Source organism: Dipteris shenzhenensis, chromosome 22 (assembly GCF_047967505.1).
Source record: "Dipteris shenzhenensis isolate YYH24624 ecotype China chromosome 22, Dip_SZ_1.0, whole genome shotgun sequence".
NCBI classification, from domain to species: Eukaryota; Viridiplantae; Streptophyta; class Polypodiopsida; order Gleicheniales; family Dipteridaceae; genus Dipteris; species Dipteris shenzhenensis.
Genome location: NC_141617.1, coordinates 41,024,485 through 41,041,200, shown reverse-complemented (window position 1 = coordinate 41,041,200; position 16,716 = coordinate 41,024,485). Strand labels below are relative to the sequence as shown.

General features: G+C 42.6%; 1 pseudogene; it reads right to left on the bottom strand.

Annotated features, from left to right (window-relative positions):
• Positions 1 to 5,888: 5,888 nt before the first annotated feature.
• On the bottom strand, positions 5,889 to 9,122 carry LOC147888113 (putative pentatricopeptide repeat-containing protein At3g13770, mitochondrial pseudogene; annotated as a pseudogene).
• Between the last annotated feature and the right edge of the window lie 7,594 nt (positions 9,123 to 16,716).

The following is a 16,716-nucleotide window of genomic DNA, read 5'->3' as shown; positions in this document are numbered from 1 at the left end:
TATCCCCGCTCTGCCCAGCCTCACATTTCCCCTTCCCCTGCTCCGCCCTGCCGGCCAGCCCCTTGCCAACCCTGCATTTCTACCCCCTCACATTCGCATGCCCCAGCCCACATTCTACCTCCTCCACTGTTCCCTCTCAGCTTTCTCTCTCCAAAAGCCCCTCCTACTCCCCAACTAATCCTCCTGGACAGCCTCTCCTAAGGCAGTGCTTTGCTATGGATGCTCGACCTCCTTGTTGCTCCGTGGACAGCCAATTGTGAAGAACAAGTTCCTCCCTTGATCCTGTCTTCCTTGCTATTGTGAGGGAAGCCAATGGGTAAGACTGAGCTACTTGATCCCTACTTGATCCCTGCAGTCAGCCACGTCCTGGATTGGGCCTTGAGGCAGGCTGGACTGCTGCACAAAATGGATAGTGGAATGAGCCCTGAAGGCTCCCTTTTTAGGCCCCAAGGGGACAGCTGACCAGTCAGCGCTAACAACCAATTCAGCCAACCAACATGCTGGTCTGTGTACCAAAGTTGAACAGTCAGCTGTTCTCTGACCTGCCTGCCCACGTGGCATCCTGCCACTGGCCCAGGCCTGCCTGTGCATAAGTCCATGCATATCTGCCGCGGGGCTGCTCTTGGTACCCCGCCTGCTTCTTGGACTTTCTCTTGCCCTGAAGCCTCTGCTCCATCTCCGTATAGCTCTCTCCCTCTGTATTTATCCGTACACATGTGCCTGTGTTCGATACTGCTCCTGCTTGATCCGTGCTGGTTGTTGACGACCTATTCCAGGGCAACAAAGTTGCACCATAGTGTGCCGTACTTGTCTTGCATGACTGTTTTGTTCAAGTGCTGTCCTCAAGCGCAGCATCCAACCAGCTATTTAAGGTTCTGGATGCCCTGTTTCTTGCGTTTTCTTTATATGCTTGCTGCCCACATGGCTGCCCATGTGCAGCCTAGCTTGCTCAGTTAGATATGTCCATGTGGCAGTCTCTCCTACTACCCTCTTCAAGTAGGCAAAGCTGACCATCTCTGCGAGGTCTAGCGCTTTGAACAATTGGCTTGATTTTGAATCTAGTTTGATCTTGAATGCTCCAAGGTCATCGACGTCACCAAAATTCTGACAAACTTGCTCAAATTGCTCCATGTGCTGGATGGGTCACCTTTGCCTCCAAACTTATGAATAAGCTTTGCTATATGCTATATCATCTGCGATGTGGGGGTTCCTAGTACTCTACTGATGGAGGGTGGCACATTGAACATAGAATTTTGTATTGTGTCCACATTGGATGGAAATATATATTGCTGGTTTACATATCTCTATTGTTTATTGTCCATTTACTTTATGCATATCTATGCATAGTAGACATAAAGGAAGAAGTTTTGGATTTGAATATACCATTGTGTGAGCCAAATTCTTGCATCCGCTAAGGAATTTTCAGAGTGTCTGGGAAGGTCTTTTCTAAAAAACTTTTGCCTTTTAGACCGTGAATGGTTGTCCTAATAAAGTGACTCCGCTTGTGTGAATGTGCCCTTAAATTCCTTAAATCATGAAGAAAAGGACCACCCATTCTCCCTATTGGAAAGTTAGATCGGAACAAGGTTTTAAGGGCATGATCTACCCACAAAGTAGCCGCTACACTGGTCTTGGGACCTTTGATTCACTCAAATTATGTAGCCTAAAGTGAGTGCATTAGTTTACTGTAAACGATAAGGAAGAAGGGCTCAAAGATTAGGATAGCTTGTTTTTCAACACAAATGAAGCGCGACTTGGATAAGTACCACCAACTCTCTAACATTTTACTTTTGCTATAAGCTCTTTTTGAAATTAGAACAAGTCATTTCCTCTCTTTTATTGGTAAAAGGAAAGGATGGAAGGAGAAGGGAGGTATAATAATGAACTTGTACCATTTCCTCCATTACTAGCGGAAAAGAACACCATCGCCTCCTCTTGAAGAGGATAGGTTAGGTGAGACATATATATATATCTTGATTATGATAACCCTCAAATAGAATTATCTTTTTCTTTCTTACAAGAACCTCTTGATAGAGAATTATCCTTTGAAAATGAGAGGAGAAATGAGCCAACCTAAGAGCAAGGTGATGATTTTATGCCTTTATGGAGAAGAGAGGAAGAGTCTCCCATTGATAAGTTTAATTGTGTCATGTACAAAACAAGCAGGTTCTAGGGTTATGTTTGTAACACTATTGTGTAGCCCTAACTGAAGTTCAAGGGGAGCAAGCTAAAATTGTGTTTACAAGCTTCTTCATATGGTCAGCTTCGTCAGGTTTGATAGAGCCGAAATCACCTTTTTGCGCATCCCTCCTATTATTGTGACGTATATATAGATCAAACAATGGAAACATTCAAGAAGGTGGGCATTTGTATAGTCTTGATTCTTCCATCATTGCTCATTAGTTCTTGTCTCTATGCATTAACCATTGGAATATATCTCCATGAAGAATTGTCCTGTGCTGGTTAGTTAGGATAGGGATCTCATTCAAATTGAGGTCAGGGAATGGTGCTTTGGAAAACTACGCATAGATGATGACGCATAGCCATGAGGTGAGGGGGAGAGGTTTCTGTGCAAGGGATGTTAGTGTTAAGAGGGGATTTGAGTCGTTGGGCTTGGGCAGGCTTGGGTAGAGGGAGGTAGTGTTGAGGGTCAGATGCACGATTCGTGAATGGAGAGTGAGGTGTTACGTAAAAGGCAAAGCGAGGAAGCCATGGTGTGGGTATGAGCAGGCCCCAAAAGATTGGGCAAGGGGACTTTGAGGAGGGTGAAAGAGGTAATGACCTCTTGTATGGGACCGATCTTGGGAAGCGTCAATTGCGCTCCAACGAACATGGGGTGAGAAGAGGCCTTCCGTAGATGCTTGAATTGCACCGAGATAGGAGTTCGCTTTGATAGAACCTCATGTGTATTTGGGCTGGAGGGACAAGGAACCCTGCAAGACTTTAGTTATAGATAATTCCAGCCCAACAAATAACTGTGTTTGAGATTGACATACAGTAAATTGTGATCAAAATGGCAACGTGTTTCCATTGATAATCTTACCTCAATAGGTGCCTGCTTCACCTAACGATGTGGTTTTTCCATTTTGAAATTTCATGGCATAAGTGGGGAAGACCTTGAACTTCATCTGAAAGACTTTGCATACCATTGTCAAAGATTATGATAAAATAATTCATCTGGCTCAAACATTCCAAGAGTGGGCTTGTAGCTTTGCGTACGAAGTTACTTTTAACTTTATTTTTCTCATTTACTCATAATTTGGTTTGAATTCACTAACTTCCTTCTTTCTCTTGTTTTATTAAAAATATAATTTGGAAGATTGGACATATTGTAGTCTTATGGAGGTATATACTGTACTAGTATGTTGGACTTGCGTGATTCCAAATCGGAAAGCTTTTAAAGACAAATTTGTTACTAAATTTGGGATCACTATCATTGTACTAGGATTTTTCTCCCATTGGCATGACTTTAGAGTAGCGTTCCAACTAAAGATGTGTAATATTATTCCACAAAGTAAATGACTTTGTGGAAGATTATTTGAAGTGGCAAGAGTGATAGATTGAAGGGAAAGTCTGACTACTCTAGTCAATGCAATTGCAAGTGCAGTCTAAGAAGAGAAGCATTATAATTTGACTATGGGTGTAGCTCATGAGTTACCTTTGTTCTGACTCTTGCACTGCGATTATGATTCCCCTTGTGTATCCATCTCAACCGACAAATAGCTCAGAACTTGTCATGATTAGAGCCACGTTTCACATTCACACAGTATATGGGCAGTATGTAGTTGCTCAAAATTTTAGCAAACAACTAGGTTTTGAGCAAGATAATCACTCCACTGCGTCATACCTTTTGCCAACTCAACCAACATGAAGTCTCATTCAACTTCTGTTATCTAAAAGTGAACTGAAAGGTACGGTTTTGAAGTAGGCTGAAGGAAAAGATCCACTTCTACTAATCTACAACATTTTTACTAATACCTAGACGCGGAAAAGAGTTATGGTATTAAAAGGAGAGGGATCACCATATCAAACCACCAGGACTCTACGAAGTGGATCCAAAAGTCTTATCGTATATCGAAGAAGCAAATAAACCAACATTAGTTCAATGGTATGCTAATCAACTCTAAACCCAAGTCAACTAGCTAATTAAGAGCTTAAGGAAAAGAGCATGTACTATTTAAGATCTTAAGGAAAAGAAGCATAAAGCAGATCGCTCCATGCTAACACAAGATGCTAAGCAAATAAGGGGATGAGAAACACTCTTTACCTAGATACGGTGCCACTTAGCTGGTTGGATGATTTGAGAAATACAACTTAGCTGGTTGGATGATTTGAGAAACACAACTAGCTGGTTGGATGATCCGAAAAATACAACTTGAGTTCCCTCCATAGCTATGCATTTTGCACTTCCTATTGAACGGTTGAACAACAATACTCCAGCTTTGAGCAAGCAAGAGAAATTGATAGCACAAGAGAGGGCATGTACGTGTTTTGTAGAGCAATATACAAGGCAACAAACAACATATTTCTCAAGAAAGGGAAAACAAGAGATCATCAATAGTGTTTATTTAAGGTGTTTAGTTATGGTGGTGAGAGATCAATCAATAGTGTTTATCTAAGTTGGTGAGATGAGGTTGAAGTTTCCCAGCTATACTAAGTATTCTCGGAGCATGAGCAAGAAAAAGGTTGGGAATGAGAGGCTTGCATGAGTAATGCGAGGAAAGGAGCATGAGAAGGAAATCGGGAAGAAGAGAGTTGGAACGTTGGCATGCAATACTGCCACTATGATTGTGCTATGTAGATATACCTTCACAAGACTAGAATATGTCCAATCTTCCAAATTAAATTTTTAGTAAAACAAGAGAAAGAACAAGGAAAGAAGGAAGTTTGTAAATGACTTTAAGCCAACTTATGAGTAAATGAGAAGAATCCTATCAAAGCTACAATACCACTCCTTGAATGTTCGGAGGCCGATTGATCATTTTATGAATATCTTCAACAATGGTCATTATTGGGTAGATGCATGCAAAGCCTTTCAGATGAAGTTAAGGTCTTTCCCACTTGTGCCATTAAAATTTTGGAATGGGAAATTGGTATCATTAGGTAAAGCTGGCACCTATTGAGGTAATATCATCACTGGAAACATGCTGCCATTTTGATTACAATTTACTGTATGTGAGTCTGAAAGACACTTATTTGTTGGGCTGGAATTATCAGGTGAAAATATCTCAAATAATTAACCATGCAAGGGTGGGTTCCTTGTGCCTCCAGCCCAAATACACAGTTTCTGACAAAGCGAACTCCTATGCCTGTGCAGTTCAAGCGTCAGGGAAAGGCCTCTTCTCACCCTTGTTTGTAGGAGCACAATTGGCCTTTCCCAAGATCAGTTCCATGCAAGGGGTTATTACCTCTTTGACCCTCCCCAAACTCCTCCATTAAGCTTTTGGGGGCTCACTAAGCCCTAGGACATCTCCACCCTTACCCCACATCCCCTATACCAGTTGTACCCAATCCATGGCTTCCTCCCTTTGCCTTTTACTTGACACCTCACCCTCCACTCACGAATCCTACATCTGACCCTCAACACCACCTCCCTCTACCCAAGCCCACAACAAACTAAAATCCCCTCTCAACCCTAACAGGCCTTGCACAGAAACCTCTCCCCCTCACCTCATGGCTGTGCTTCATCATCCACACGTAGTGTTTCCAAAGCACCATTCATCCATTTGCATGAGGCTTCTAGACCTCAATTTGAATGGGGTCCCTATCCTAACTAATCAGCACAAGGTGATTCTTCGTGGAGATATATTCCAATGGTTAAAGCAACGAGACAGGAACTCAATGAGCATGGAGCAGTCCAGACTATACACCCGCCCACCTTGAATGATTCCATTGTTTGTTTGATCCATAGATATGTCACAATAATCTGAGAGATGCATAGAAAGGTGATCTGGGCTCTATCAAACGTGACAAAGATGATTGTATGAAGAAGCCTGTACACACAGTTTTAGCTTGCTCCCCCTGAAATTTAGTTAGGGCTACACAATATAGTGTTACAAATGTCACCCTGGAACCTGCATATCTGTACATGACATAATTATGGAATGTTGGCATGCAATACTGCCAGTGTGATTGTGCTATGCAGATATCACCAGTAATCCCCACATGAGCACACCCCTTGCTTTATATGATGATAGCTGGTAGTATCCCTCAAGAAAATTTCTCGCTCTACGATCTTGGAGATGAACTTTGCAGCATTGTGACAATCTGAGCATATCCGAAGATTCTTTTTGGTGATGCGGAGAGGTGTCCCAGTTGGTGTACTGATGATACCAAAAGCAATGGCCAGTTTTTCACTATGTTGCGAAAGCATGTGCTCTTTTTGCACCTCCCCTACATCTTGCCACACTAATTTTGTGTCTGGCACATAGCCCAACTTCTTTATGTGTACACTCAAACTTTCCAGTTCCAAATAGATTGCTTCTCTCTTGGGATGTGACACATCTCCTACAAAGAACTGATGGACACAGTTCTCAACCTCAACCAAGCTAAATGCTCGCTCTTCTATTACACCCCTCTCTGCCATAGCTTTCCTCACCTTTTCTACATCTTCCATTCTGCCATTGGCAGCATATAAATTAGAAAGCAGAATATAAGGAGCTGGAACCTCTGGAGCCAACTTGAGTAAATGTTCTGCTGCACGTATTCCTCTGACAACATCACCGTGCATTCTGCACGCACCCAGCAACGTTCTCCACATGCAGACATTAGGTTGGAAAGGCATCTTATACATAAGAGCCTCTGCCTCTTCTAACCGCCCGGATCGGCCAAAAAGATCAACCATACATGAATAATGCTCTTTCGTTGGTTCAATTCCATAATCCATCATGAAATTGAAGCACCCCCTACCCTCATCAACTAAGCCTGCATGGCTGCATGCAGACAGAATGTTGACAAAGGTGACATCATCAGGCTTTATACCTTCTTGCAACATTTGCCAAAAAAACTTAAGGGCTTCCTTGCCATGTCCATGGTGGCTATTTGCAGCAATCATGGTATTCCAACAGACCACATTGCGTTTTTTCATTGTGTCAAACACGGACCGTGCTTTCTGAAGAGCTGCACACTTGCTATACATACAGATCAGGGCAGTTCCCATCACGACATCCAACTCAAACCCACCTTCCATAACACACGAGTGAACCGCCTCACCCTCTGGTAGAGCCCCCAAAAGGGCACATGCACTTAGTACACTGATGTAAGTGACTTCATTTGGTTTCACTCCTTCCTGCTGCATTTGTCTAAATAATTGGAGGGCCTCTTTAGCATAACCTTGTTGAGTGTACGCACAAATCATTGCTGTCCAGGATATAACACTGCGTTCTTTCATGCCATCAAATACTGATCGTGCACCGTTCAAAGAGCCACACTTGCCATACATATTGACAAGAGCAGTTGCCAAAACTTCGGACTTGAATCCTTGCTTAACAACACTTTTGTGAATAGACTCACCCTCTGCTAAGGCTGAGAGAGCAGCACATGCACTCAAAGCACTACTGAAAGTGAATTCATTTGGCTCCACGCCTTCTTGCTGCATTTGCCTGAACAGCTGGATAGCTTCGACACAATGCCCTTGCTGAGAGCAAACTGTAATCATAGCAGTCCAAGAGATAACATTCCTGCAGTGCATTTTATTGAAAGCTCTCCGTGCATCCTCCAACGTCCCACATTTTCCATACATATCGACCAAGGAAGTTCCTACAAATTCATCAGCCTCAGAGCCACCGTCAACGATGAAAACATGGATCAGCTTACCCCCCTCAAGGTCTGGTGGCATGGCACAAGCTTGCAGAACCGTATTAAAAGTAATCTTGTTTGGATTGAAACCTTCCTGTTGCATTTGTCTAAAGAGTTGAAGCGCCTTCATGCCATGCCCTAGCTGAGCGTATGCCGCTATCATGGCTGTCCAGGAGATAACATTTCTTTGATTCATGCTGTCAAACACTGCCTGTGCATCCTCAAGGGCACCACGCTTGCCGTACATATCAACAAGTGCAGTGGCCACAGAAACCTCTGAATCGTATCCAGCATCAACAATGGATGCATGGACTAACTCTCCTTTCGGTATGGCTGTGAGGCTCGCGCACGCTTGCAAAACACCGAGAAAGGTGATCTTGTCAGGCTCCATGCCTGCCTGCTCCATTAGTTGAAAAAGCTCAAGGGCCTCCTTGTCATGCCCCTGCTGGCTATACAGAGAGATCATGGTATTCCAAGAAACCACATTGCGCGTCTGCATGTCGTCAAATACAGAACGCGCGTCCTCCACAGAACCAAGCTTGCCGTACATACTAATAAGCAGGTTGGCGATAAAAGTGGCTCGTGCAAGTCCGGCCCTGATGGCAAAGGCGTGGACACGCTGCCCATCAGACAAACTAACGCACCCATGTAAGAGGGAGACAAAGTTGATTGAGTCAAGTCCGTCTGAAACGCCCTGCGATCGTTTCGGGCTTGGCTTGACCTGTCTCTGGGAAGATGCGTGTCTGGTGGCCGTTGTTGCTCTACATACAAAAGCCCCAGATTGCCAGAATCGTTTCTCTGACCACAAGTCACTGGAGATCCTCGCATAGTCCATCCCAAAAGCATCGAGAACCTGAGACTTTCCAAGCCTGCAAGGCGTCTGTCGAGAAGAGCTGTGAGGTGAAGGCCCTGCCTCCGCGCCTGCGCCGTTGAGCTGCTCAGAGGCAAGCTTACAATCGGCAACTGAAAATATGCACCAGGAGTGGGGGCTTGAAGGAAATGGGCAGGCAAGATGTTGAGAATCCATGAGAGAGTGGTGTACTAAAAGCGTAAAAGCAAGAATGCAAGGGGTTGAGCAGGAAAGAGAGATGAAGCGAGGTGGCAAGGTCGCTGTGGTGAGCGAGGTGAAGAAGAGAGGACATATCTGGTGAGAGCAGAAGAAGAATTCACGACAGCATAAGAGGTCGTCTTCTCAAAGAGCAGCATTTCAGCACCACCAACTCACAACATTTGAGCTCATTTGCTCTTCATCATCATCATTATCATCTTCTTCTTCCTCTTCACCACGTTTTAACCAATTGTTTCCTTATATATGAGACTCGATATTGAAGCTCACAACCAACTAACAACATGTTAGCTCACATGCTCTTCTTCTTCTTCTTCTTCTTCTTCACCAAGTATTAACCAATTGTTTCCTTTTGTGGGACTCCATATTGAAGCTCACCACCAACTCACAACATTTCAGCTCACTTCCTCTTCATCATCATCATCTTCTTCTTCTTCTTCACCAAAAAATAGCCAATTTTTGGCCTGTCACATGTGGAGGCCTAAGTAAACCCGATGGGGCTCTTGAAAGCTCATTTTTTGGTGGGATTGGCGACACTTGGTAGAAATCTTCTCTCTCTCCACATTTTTAGCCCCCTCCTCTCCTCTCTCTCTCTCTCTCTCTCTCTCTCTCTCTCTCTCTCTCTCCGCCCCCCGTGTGGACTCCCTCACTTTCTCTCTCTCTCTTTCTTCCTCCTCTTGGGCAGGCCTATTGAATGATACATATCATTCATCGTGTTTCCTTTTGTGAGACTCGATATTTCAGCTCCTTGTATTTTTAAGTAGATTTTCTTCACTATCTAATGTTTAAACGCTTGAAAAACATTTGAGGAGCCCTTTCACCCATTGGCTTCCCCCAAGAGGAAACAACAATCGGGGGCACAATTCATGCCTTCCCACACGGCGAATTCACACGCTTCTCCAAAGTTAGCTCGGCCGATTTTTTTCAAAGCTTCGAATTCGGTTAGCTCACCTCGGAAATGAGGAGCCACAGGCAACAACAGCTCAAGCAGTAGAGCATTTGCCCTTGCCCATCAAAGCAATTCCCTCATTCCGAATCCTGGTGAATGACTCCTTGCTACTTAACAGCATAGGCAACAAGTAGATGTGCCCCCCTCATCGTTGGCCACGGGGGTGTGAATGGGTGATGGGAAAAAAAAATCATCCCAAAATACCCGTGGGCACACGGGCTAATGTTCAAAGCTTCAAATATGATTACTTTGCCGTGAAAAAGGACAACTAATATTTGTACCTCTACACGGGGGAAAATTCCATAACCATGAGGGCTCTTTATATTTTTTGCTTCTATCTTTTATATTATGTAAGTAAACTTGACGTAACTACTTCATTTACATTAAAGTTAACCTTAACAATGTCACCCCTTTTATTATCCATAAAGCAGTCCTAACAAGAAATTTCACATCTTTTTTGGCACCAAATTGTCTTTACACTTTGATGAGCTTACAATCATAATGGCTGTTTCAACAATTTTCAAACCAATACCCATGTTGTATAGTTTCGATTTAGTCTTGACCCTCAATGACTAGGATCATAAACTCCAAACTATACTTTGGACCTATGGCACAACATTCAAGGTCACTACAAAGCACACCCATTTTGGTTGGCACTAGATCTTAAGGCTATTGTATCAATGGAATTCCATGTGCCCAACTTAAGGGTAGCAATCTACCATACGAATGATCACAAGAGGAAATCTAGCAAAAAAGGATAAATTATCAAAGATATACGAATTGCAACTTCAAAGAGGAGGAAGTCATGAAATGGATGCCACATCAAAAAATGAAAATTGGTAGAAGGCATGCTTATTTTGCATTGCAGTGTCCCACTAGGGGCAACATAATAGAATCTTTTTCGAGTATGGATAGAGCCGTATAGAATTAAGCACTATTTTGATAATGGGACAATCATCTCAAAGGGACGAATTGCCAAAACTAATCAATGGAATTAGATCAAAAAATTTAGGCCTAAAGCTCAATCCATTGTGGTAGAAGGACGTAGAATAATCAAATGAATGGGCAAAGTTGGTGGCTGGCTATTTAGCATTAAATCATGATTAATGGCACAAATGAACGTGATCACGAATGTGAAAGGTACCAAATATAGCCAAGATTCTCTACTATCTAGAGCCATCAAAAGCCCACAATGCCATAAAAGGAGGGAATCTCATGATGAAGAAGACATCATGAGTTTAAGAGCACTATGTTAGCAATAAACTAGCATGTGCAAAAGGGTAACCTAATATCTCCACTATTTAAGCTTTTGCATTTGCATGCATTGAAGATACACCACATTTACATTCACATTTGCTTTGCACATCCACATAGCCTTCCTAGAATCCTCTTTAGTTTTGAAAAACTCATGCAAGCTAACCCTTCTAGAGGAAAGTGAAACCAAACTCTATAGCATGGCGAGCTATCGATAAAAGAAAAAGAAATATCACCAACGTGAAGAAGGCCCAAATGGCAAAGAAATTGAAGACCATCAATATTTTGCCACCACAAAAATGAAACTACCACCACCCACCACCATGCAGCAACAAATAAAAGGAGCTCCAAAGCCTCATGGTAGCAACAATGATTGGTAAAGAGGAAATAGCAGCTAGGAGACTTGGGCAGTAGTTTCCTTTGACAAGCCATGAAGATAAGCCCTTAAAGCTTCTAATAACTAGTTGCATCAGACAATACTTGTAGGCCATCATCTCCCGGTCGTATTGATGCCCTCTGGGCCCTGGTATGTGCCATGTAGCTTTATTTATTAGCACTTAGGTCACCTAGTACTTTTAGTGTCTTATGACACCTAGTACTAGTGGTACCACTAGGACACTGTCCTAGGGTTCCCCTTTATTTTGTTCTTTGTACTTTCATTTGGTTGTTGTTGATGTGACGGCTTTCAGCATTCTGCTCCAGGTTTGTACCTCCTTCTGCTTCCTTGAGCCTACAGTGGTATCAGAGCGGGTTGTTTGATATGGCACACGCATTGGCATTGCACTTGCTTCCCAAAGTGTACGCCATCTTGCTACCAGCTTCGATTTGCACAGGCCTTAGCGTCGCTACTTTTGTAATCAACCGTGCAGGTAGCCATTTGTACGTTGCACTCTACTCTGAGGCATCATCACGTACCATCCATGCACGTACATACCTGCATCGTTTTACACGGCGTACAAATCACTTGTTCATCTGTCGAACAGTCAACTGCATGTCATCCATACATTTGCTGTACATCCCATTCAAGACTGTGCGATCTTGCGCAATAGTCACGTTAATGACGTACTTTCTCATCCACACATTCTCTTTGGAGGCTTTTGTGTCACATTTGCAGGTTTTTGCAGTGACATTTGCTCCTTTGGTTTCAATTTGGGGCCTTTGAAGTATTTGCCCTTTGTTGGCTCAATTTCATCTCCAAATTTTGGGCTTTTGAGTGCTTTGACATCAGATTGCCAATTTGCAACACTTTCTGGGGCTTTTTCTCAATCTGTCTTTTTTGTTGCAATTTGCCCTTTAGAAATTGGGGCTTTTCACATTGGGCTTCAATTGGGCTTTTGGTACATTTGCAGACACTTTTCCACTCAATTTGATTCAGATTGTAAGATATTCTCAGATTTGCAGGTTATTTTGCCACATTTGCTCAAATAGCAGTGACATTTACATGCTTTGATATGAAATTGGAAGTTTTTAGTGAAATTGACAAGAAATTACAGGACATTTGGTCACATTTGCAAAGTTGCAACTTAAATTGGGGCTTTTCAACATTTGCCCTCTTTTTGGCCATTTTGCCCTTTCAGATTGAGGGGCTTTTGCCTTAGCTTCTATTTGCAGTGATCTTCCTTTGATTTAGCTCTCATTTGGTCACATTTGCAGTTGAAAGCCTTGAGGCTATTTTTGCAGCACTTGGTCAGTGCACTTTTACTCGTGCTATTTACAATGTCTGGCGACAACAATGATTTGTTTAGCGTTCTCCGTGAAGATGATAAGTTGGATGGCACGAACTATCCTATGTGGTCCTACCTTATGAAGCATATTCTAGTTGCAAGAAACTTTTGGAATATTGTTTCAGGTATTGATTTGAGGCCAGCCAATGCTCAAGTGGCTGCCCCTACTGCTTGCACTCCTCCAAGGGGGAATCCTCCTAACTCTTCTTCCTCTAGTATTTCTGTCACTATTCCTCCTACTTAGGACCAAATCAGATGGGATTCCAGAGATAGAAATGCACACTCATGTGTTGCTTTATCATGCAAGAGAATCATTATTCCACACATCCAGTCATGCGGGACAGCAAAGGATGATTGGGATAAGCTAGCTTCTCTTTATCAGGTTGCATATTTGAGAAGACAATCGCAAGAACTCAACATGTAGGAAAGTGACTCAATGGATACATATTTAACAAAGGTCAAGGACCTCATAGAGCAACTTGCAAATATTAATGAAGTGGTGCCTAATTCTCAGCTTGCTAGCACTACATTGAATGGACTGCCAGACACATATCAAGGGTTTGCTACAACCCTTAGACTTGTAATCCTGATCACTACTCATTTGATCAGTTAGTCACTTTGCTTTTGTAGGAAGAGCAAAGTTGTGCTAATAGGCACGCTACTATTCCTAATCATGCATTTGCTTCACATCAAAAAGGAAAAGGCAAGGCTTCCAAGCCTATGGGCAAGCCTAAATATGTGCCTAACAGTGGCAATTCCTCTAATGTATCCCAAAATACAGCAGATAAGTCCAAGAAGGAAAGATGCAACTATTGTCGCAAGCCAGGGCATGAAATTTCAGAATGCAGGAAGCGCATTGCTTCGGAGAAGAAGAAAGCAGGATTGACAGCAAATGCCTCACATGCAATTGAATCCCATGAGCCAACAGATGCCTCACATGCACATGCTCTCCAGGATGATTGGGCATGGGCTGTCCATTGCTCTTTTGATCCCTCCAAAGCTGATGCATTCTTTTCTACTAATGATGCTCAGTCTTTGTATTTTGATAGTGGTGCTTCTACTAATGATGCTCAGTCTTGGTATTTTGATAGTGGTGCTTCCAAGCATGTAAACTCTTGCAAACAGTTTTTTCATTCCTTGGCTAATGCACCTTGAGGGGGGACTGTCACATGTGCTAATAATGCTTCCTATGCTGTAAAAGGCATTGGACATGTGCAGCTCACATCCATGTCAAGCCATCTTGTCACTTTGACAAAATGTTCTTTTTGTGCCTAGAATTGAAGTCAACTTGATTTCAATTTCAGCAATTGCCACTTCAGGTTTTAGAGTGATATTTGGTGGATACAGGTGTCTATATATGACCTTTGTGATGACAATGCCATAGTTCTCACTGGCACTTTGCAAAAGGGGCTTTATCACCTTGATTATCACTCAGTTGCACTTTCTATTGAAGTATTTGCTATTTCAGATTCACTGCTTGGTGAAACTCATCTTTGGCATGAGAGAATGGATCATCTAAATTATAGAGCTCTTGCCAAGTCACATTCACTGGGCATAGCAAATGATGTACCTCAAAGTCACACAGTTTCCAAACATGTGTGTGAGGGTTGTCTTTTGGGTAAGATGCATCGGTTTCCTTTTCAAAAAGATTGTCGAAAATTCTCACAAAGGAAATTGCATCTAGTGCACAGTGATGTCTGTGGCCTAATGAGGACAAATGCCATTAGTGGGTACAAATATTTGTTGAGGGTTCACGCTCAACATCATGTGATCATGTATGCATAGCACCATCACGTGATCATATGTGCATAGCACTAACCTTATAGAGTGCTATAAAGGAAAGGGTTAGAACCCCTAACCCTAACCCTAAAAGGGTTTGTATATATTCTATTTTTTCAACTAAATCTAGTGTACAGTTAGTCATTTGTGGTGTGCTCTTTAGCTGTGCCCTCTCTCCTCATCTCCACTCTTCTCCTCTCCCCTCTTCATATTTTGTCATGGTATCAGAGCTCCCTTTCCTTCCACTGAGGCATTGCGATCCGTATGCGAGAGTGAGATAGAGATAGATCAAGAGATCGAGAGATTGAGTGCTTCCATTCTTTCATTCCGTTGATGAAAGAGAATTTCCGTTCACTTGTTAGAAATTTCCATCAAACAATTCCATTCATGTGAGAGAGATTGAGAGATCCTATTGTTTGACAGAGAGAGTCTGAAGCTCTACTGGTTTTGAGAAAAAGAAAGACGAGAATTTCTGCAACTCTCTACCCTTTGCGACTAGGCAGCAAGTGTTTGCTTTCCTTTTGTCAAGCTTCGACAATGAAGTTTGGTCCTTTGTAACCTGTTGCTGCAAGCCCAACCGCCTTCATTGACTCAGATTTTCTGAAAGAGAAATCTGAAGTGTTTTCCAGATTTCAAGAATTCAAAGCCATGGTAGAAAACCAAACAGGCAGAAAGATCAAGGTCATGAGATCAGATAGAGCAGGTGAATACACGTCTTCAGCATTCATGAACTTTTGCAAAAATCACGGCATTCGAAGACAATTCACATGTGCAGATACTCCTCAGCAAAATGCAATAGCTGAAAGGAAGAATGGGACTTTAGCACACAGTGCTAGAGCAATGCTTAGTGAAAAGCATCTTCCGAATCAGTATTGGGTAGAAGCAATAGCTACAGCTAACTACTTGCTTAATTGGCTTCCTACTGAACCGATACAGGGTATGACTCCTTATGAAGCATTCACTGGACACAAGCCACACATTGGGCATCTCTGCATATTTGGTTGCCAAGCATATGCCCACATACATGATGATCATCGCAGGAAATTGGATGCGAAGTCACGAAAATGCATCATGGTTGGCTACAGTGAAGAAAGCAAAGCATACAAGTTGTATGATCCCATCAACCGCAAAGTCATTATCTCTAGAGATGTAATCTTTGATGAGGAATCAGAATGAAAAACCTCACCTATACAGGAGATAGAAGCATCGACTTCACCATCATCTACAGAACAGGTTGATGAAGAAGAGTAAGAATTGCCAGCAACACCCCAAGCAGAGCCACAACGGCTCAGATGGTCTACTAGGGAAAGCAGACCTCCAACTAGATTGACATATGCACAGAAAGGCAAAGCAATTCAGGTGGAAACCACCAACTATGCTCTTATGACTACCATCATGGCTACAGAAGAGCCAGTGTACTTCGAAGATACTTCGAAGATGCAGCAGACAGGCCAGAATGGCAAACTGCTATGAATGAAGAAATGGATGCTTTGTATCAAAATAACACGGGAATTATGCGACCTTCCACCAGGCAAGGAGGCCATAACCAACAAATGGGTATACAAAGTGAAGTACAATCCAGATGGCAGTATTCAGAGATATAAAGCCAGATTAGTTGCAAAAGGATTTGCACAACAATATGGTCAGGACTATGATGAGACTTATGCTCCAGTAGCAAAGATGGATTCCATACGGTTCTTGATATCACTAGCGACACTTAGTAAATGGAATGTGTATCAGCTTGATGTCAAGAATGCATTTTTCAATGGTTATCTAGACGAGGAAGTCTACATGCAACAACCCGCAGGTTATGTTGAACCAAGAAAGGAGAACAAGGTTTGCCATCTCAAGAAAAGTCTCTACGGCTTAAAACAAGCACCCAAAAGTTGGTACAGTAGAATTGACAAGTATTTTGCTAGTTTGGGATACTCTCTACTACAAAGTTCAAGGTGAAGACATTACTATTGCACTTTTGTACGTAGACGATCTGATTGTGATAGGAAGCAACGATAGCTTCATCCGAAAGCTAAAACAAGACTTATCTGCAGAGTTTGACATGAAAGATCTTGGACTTATGACTATTGTCTTGGAATTGAGTTCTGGAGAGATTCGGATAGCACATTTATGAGTCAGCTCAAGTATGTTGA